General features: G+C 35.9%; 2 protein-coding genes across 3 annotated transcripts in view; one reads left to right on the forward strand and one right to left on the reverse strand.

The window, feature by feature from the left end:
* Positions 1–6,305, forward strand: part of LOC136855930 (lachesin-like) — a 460,516-nt gene that overhangs the window by 26,450 nt on the left and 427,761 nt on the right. The gene's annotated exons all lie outside the window — the stretch shown is intronic.
* LOC136855933 (uncharacterized) overlaps positions 4,830–6,305 on the reverse strand; it is an 11,081-nt gene continuing 9,605 nt past the window's right edge. Inside the window, exon 3 of the mRNA XM_067133433.1 lies at positions 4,830–6,305. This exon is cut by the window's right edge and continues 1,821 nt beyond it. The gene's annotated coding sequence lies outside the window, so the exon portion shown is untranslated.

Below are 6,305 nucleotides of genomic sequence, written 5' to 3' on the forward strand. Positions count from 1 at the left end.
AAACCACAGTGGTGGACTGCCGTGACGTCACTGCATCCTCAACCCGTGGTGGAGTGCCGTGACGCCACTGCATCCTCAAACCGTGGTGGAATGCCGTGACGTCACGGCATCCCTTCTCGAAACACAGTGTGTTATTTTGTCTTTGGTTTAATAGAGCTACTGAACTTCGTTTTCCAGTGTTTCAGAGATAGAGATAGAGTCTTGTTTTAATAAAACCGCTGGATTTCTTCGTCTTCCAGTGGGTTTCGATTCATGTTTTTATTTTGATCCTGGTTGTATGAGTTATTGGATAGATTACTTGAAATACCTTCCAGTTTGAACTAGAGAGAGAGAGAGAGAGAGAGAGAGAGAGAGAGAGAGAGAGGAGAGAGAGCAAAATGTGTATCTGCACTAGTGTTTGCTGAAATTCACGTGCATTTATCGGAGAGAGAGAGAGAGAGAGAGAGAGAGAGAGAAGAAATTCTGTATCTGCGCTAACGTCTCCTAATATCCACCTGCATTTATCCTCCCCTCTCTCTCTCTCTCTCTCTCTCTCTCTCTCTCTCTCTCACCCAGTGTCTATCCATATTTAACGCGTTCCCTTAATCCCCACACTCTTCCAAACACGGGGATGAAAGATTAAAGAACAGAAGAGTTGACACACCAAAGAGAAACCCCCACCGCCGCCACTCCCCCCACCACCCCGTCCCCCCCCCCAAAAAGAAAAAAACCAAGCCCCTCGGAAATTCCAGTGCTGAAGCAAATGATCTCTGTCTGTCTGTCTCTCAAACTTGTGGTGTTTCAAAGCTCGGTATAATCCGTAGGGGGGGGTGTTATATATAGTGCCGTCAGTGCACCTCCCGCGGTGCACTGTAGGCATTTACTTGAGGTTCTTGGCAGCGTCCTTTCCTTAGGCCCCTATAGCTGCTGCGACCTCTTTCATACCTTTTACTGTACCTCCGTTCATATTCTCTCCCTTTCGTCTGACTTTCCTCAACCCTCCCTGATAATTGTTTCACAGGGCAGACCTTCTTGCTGTCAATTTCCTTTCCAGCGCTGAGTGACCTCGTAGGTCTTTGAGCTTGGCCTTTGGCCTGAATTCTACGTTCTTATATTATTATTATTATTATTATTATTATTATTATTATTATTATTATTATTATTATTATTCAGAAGATGAACCCTATTCATATGGAACAAGCCCACCACTGGGGCCATTGACTTGAAATTCAAGTTTCCAAAGATTATTATTATTATTATTATTATTATTATTATTATTATTATTATTCAGAAGATGAGCCCTATTCATATGGAACAAGCCCACCACACGGGCCACTGACTTTAAATTCAAGCTTCCAAAGATTATTATTATTATTATTATTATTATTATTATTATTATTATTATTATTATTATTATTCAGAAGATGAGCCCTATTCATATGGAACAAGCCCACCACAGGGGCCACTGACTTGAAATTCAAGCTTCCAAAGAATACTATAAAGGTGTTCATTCGAAAGAAGTAACGGAAGGTAATGGGAAATGCAGAAAGAAGAGATCACTTATTAGAAAAACAGATAAATTAACAAATTAATAAATAGATAAAAATGTAAGTAAAATATTGAAATACAATTTGAATTGTATGGTTGTGTTGTATTTGAAGTCCAGTCGATTAAAAATATATATGGTTGTTAGCTGACTCTTGTTGGTAGCAGTAGGTGGGGTAGAAAAAGAGAGAGAGAGAGAAGAGAAGAAGATAATATTAAAGACGTAATTGGTCAGCAATTCGTCAAATTTGATAACATCAATATTCAGGTGAAACCATTTGTACAATCTCTCTCTCTCTCTCTCTCTCTCTCTCTCTCTCTCTCTCTCTCTCTCTCTCTCTCTCTCACTTTAAAATATCTCTTGTTAGAATGTGAATGGTAGCAAGTTGTCAAAGACTGAAGACGCTCTCTCTCTCTCTCTCTCTCTCTCTCTCTCTCTCTCTCTCTCTCTCTCTCTCTCTCTCTCTCTCTTTAACAACAAAAGAAAATTCAAGAACTATTAAATTAATATTTCATCCGTTAAAAAATGAAACGCCAAGTCTTGTAACAGCTCAAAAAATCCTAAATCATTAAACACCTAGGAAAGTGGTAGCCTCCTCCCCGCGAATTCCCCCTCTCAGTCATCGACCCCCATAAACCAGCCTTGGAATATAAAATTATAAAATACATAGAGACTAACTAGGTGTAAAATGTTTATGAATGAATGTTATGTTAGTGTGAAATAGGTTTGAATGAAGGCAAATGCAGTTTAAGAAAAACATAATGACTGGACGTAAAATGTTTATGAGTGAATGTTATGTTAGGGTACAATAGGTTTGAATGAAGGCAGTATAAAATGGCCATGAAATCAAGGCATCAGAATGAATTAATCTACTGGCTCAGTCCATAATTACTTGATTTGGCTGCACGGTAAGCATTTGCATAAGAATTTGCATCACAGTCACAGTACGTTACGAAGCTGCCCTTAAGTGAGATATAATATTCTGTGGGAACGTGTTTGTTAGCCATATAAATACCTCTTGGATAAACCCCCGCCTCCCGCCCCTCTTGAAGTCAAGGTGAAGGGCCTTGATTCAAAACTTTCTTGTGAGTACGTTGATTCATAATAATAATAACAACAACAATAATAATAATAATAAAATCCGAGATTGTTCCATAGTGCAACTGCCAGAGGTATTCCACCTGTTACACCTTTCAATCCTACCCTCAATTTCCCTTTGAGCGCTGAATGACCACATAGGTCCCAGCGCTTGGCCTTTGACCTGAATTTCATATATTCCACTGACCTCTGTTGCTCGTTTGAGACGTTCACACCTTTCATTTCAAATTGTTAGTTATATTATGTTATTGGTGTCATGAACGTTTTGCATAATGATTCAAAGATGTTAGCATAAAACCGAAAGAAATTATGAAAATGAGTAATACTGTATCGCTCCAGTTTGTAGTTTTGGATACGTTTAAATAATTGACAGCAGTGTTGCGTATACGCACAAATAAAATGCATTTGTATAATGGTTTCTGCGGTCTTTGAATTATTTATATATTGTGAATTACAAAAGTGAAAGAAAAAATTTGCTGTTTACACATGAGTGGTTCAGAGTGTAATATTCATTTTGCAGTGTTTTCTATTTAAAAATATGATGTATATCATGTTATTTTCGTAAAATAACAATACTAAATCAGGAGAAGGAAAATGAATGAGCAGTCTTGTATTTGTTGATATATTCTGCAAAAGTGAAAAATAAATTGCTGTTGACTTAAGATCATTTCAGAGTATATCATTCATTTTTCAGTGTTCTCTGTTTAAAAAATGATGTACATTTTATTTTCCTAAAACAAGACTAAACAAGGAGAAAGAACATGAGCAGTCTTGTTACTATTGATATATTACGCTTTAAAAAAAGTGAAACAAGATCATTGCTGTTTAGACATGAATGCACCAGAGTTTAATAATAATATTGCAGTGTTTTCTGTTAATACAAGTGAAAAATGGGCCGAAGTTTCTTCGGCGCAAACGAGTTTTCTGTGCAGCCGCTACAGCGTATAATCAAGGCCACCGAAAGTAGATCTATCTTTCGGTGGTCTCGGTATAATGCTGTATGACCCGCGGCCCATGAAACTTTAACCACGACCCGGTGGTGGGATATTCTATATCGTTGCCAAAAGCACGATCATGGCTAACTTTAACCTTAAATAAATTAAAAATTACTGAGGCTAGAGGGCTGCGATTTGGTATGTTGGATGATTGGAGGGTGGATGATCAGCATACCAATTTGCAGCCCTCTAGCCTTAGTAGTCTTTAAGCTCTGAGGGCGGACAGAAAAAGTGCGGACGGACAGACAAAGCCGGCACAACAGTTTTCCATTACAGAAAACTGAAAATATGATGATATAATTTTATTTTCGAAAAATAACAAGACAAAATCAAGAGAAAGGAAAAGATATCGAGACAGTGTTCGCTTGAACAGGAACTATATTGCGTCTGGTTTTAAAAAGAATCTTATCGTTATATTTTTTTTTATTTGAAAGAAGAAAATCTGTGGGTATAGAATTTTGCAGGTATATATTTTGACACAGATCAGTTTTTATATGATTATGGGAAATTATTTATTTAGAGAAGAACCAATGATTCTCGAAGTCAGTAATTCAGTAATATTATTCTCGAAATCAGTAATTCAGTAATATTATTCTCGAAATCAGTAATTTAGTAATATTATTCTCGAAATCAATATTTCTGTAATGTTTTTCTCGAAATCAGTAATTTAGTAATATTATTCTCGAAATCATTAATTCAGTAATATTATTTTTGAAATCAGAAATTCAGTAATATTAATTTTGAAATCAACGATTCAGTAATATTATTCTCGAAGTCAGTAATTCTGTAATGTTATTCTTGAAATCAGTAATTCTGTAATGTTATTCTCGAAATCAGTAATTCAGTCATATTAATTTTGAAATCAGTAATTCAGTAATATTATTCTCGAAATCAGTAGTTCAGTAATATTCTTTTTGAAATCATTAATTCAATAGCATTATCCTCGAAATCAGTAATATTATTTTTGAAATCAGTAATTCAGTAATATTATTTTTGAAATCAGCAATTCAGTAATATTATTCTCGAACTCAGTAATTTAGTAATATTACTCTCGAAATCAGTAATTCAGTAACATTATTTTTGAAATGAATCATATCTTTCTACAAAATCATAACCATTCAACGATTCCTACAAAATTTGACTCCAAAATAAAAAAAAATCATAATTTATAATTTCACACCTTCTGTGTGGGAGGAACATCAAACAGAATCTGTGCAAATTCTTTATTATATGCAGAAAAAAAAATATCTCCGTAAAAAATCTTACAAAAATGATATATAAAAAAAGGTCGCACACAGAAAGGCTGACCTTTCACAAAAAATATTATAGCTAAGCAATAAAGCTGTGTATTTGATTGCGTTGTCATCAAGTTGGTTAAGGGAGCCCCAACTAACTAGCCCCGATATCATCCAGGGGCATTAGTGGTCCCGTCACTCGAACGGCAAAAGGAATGAAATGGGTCGCAGCTAGCGACCTAAGGAAGGGACTCTGCAAAGAACCTTGAGTTAATGCCTGCAGTGCACCGCATGAGGTGTGGTGATGGCACTACCCCACCATACGAGGCGGGGGAGGGGGGAGTGGAAGATGGAAGTAACAGAACACATATAATCAAATTGTTTACATGAGATTCATATCTTGTTGATTTCAAGTTCATTGCAGAAAGGGGAGATGAGATCAGCATATATAGGTACCATATGGAGAGATCCTTGTTTGATTAGAAGTCCTTAACACAGTCTCTATAGTAACTATAGTACAAAACGCTTAATCTAGGCAATACCCACAATTTACAGTACCTCCTCTTACATCCAAGTTCCAACGATACATCGTATAACTACCAACTACCTCAGGTAAAAAAAAAGATTCATATGACAGTCGTTATCTTTCATTGCCTATAATTTTCTTCAGAATCTCCCCTCCCAAAAATGACTTCCATAGGTACGTATCAAAATCAAACTATATTAGATAATCTATTGCTAATACAAGCTAATATATCACGCAGCTTAGCTTTGATGATCTCGGTCACAGATCCAGCAACGTTAGTATCTGACATTTCTTTTTTAAGATTAAAAAAAATGAAATTTGAAAGTGCAGCCATCCATAAATTGTGGATATCAGTGTCAGTTCAAAAATCATTTAAAGAGTAATTTCAAATTAAAGAAAAATTAGTGAATGTTTCCTGTAAAGGTATCATTCAAGTATCAGTTTGAAGATTAACTGCAAATCATTTTAAAATTGTTTCCAGAAAAGATATCATCCAAATATCAGTTTGGCAATTTTTGGGGGGGAACTTTACATAAACTTATCCAGAATCTAAGTTTTGTTTAAGTAAAGAAAGTTCCTGATTTTACGTTTGGCTTTCAAATACCCCGGTGCTGGACCGTTTCCAAGATGGGAGCGTATACAGGGGCATCACAAAAATACCCAGTTAAATGCTATGTGGTTGTACTGAGCTAAGATATCGGTCTGGTTTGAATTCGGTTCCTGTCGGACGTTGAATGGAATTGTGTGTTTCTTGCTGAATCAGGAAAAAAGATGATTTAAAATTTTAAACTAATGTTGATGCTATACTCTTTGGCGAGTGATATTTCCTACTTAGAGAAGTAGGTTACAGGATGTATAACTCCATTCTTCTAGAATTTCCTGTAAAAAAGTTACGTGGTTTGAATGAGCATATGCAAGACTGGGTT

The sequence above is a fragment of the Macrobrachium rosenbergii genome, chromosome 33, assembly GCF_040412425.1.
Source record: "Macrobrachium rosenbergii isolate ZJJX-2024 chromosome 33, ASM4041242v1, whole genome shotgun sequence".
Classification (NCBI taxonomy): Eukaryota; Metazoa; Arthropoda; class Malacostraca; order Decapoda; family Palaemonidae; genus Macrobrachium; species Macrobrachium rosenbergii.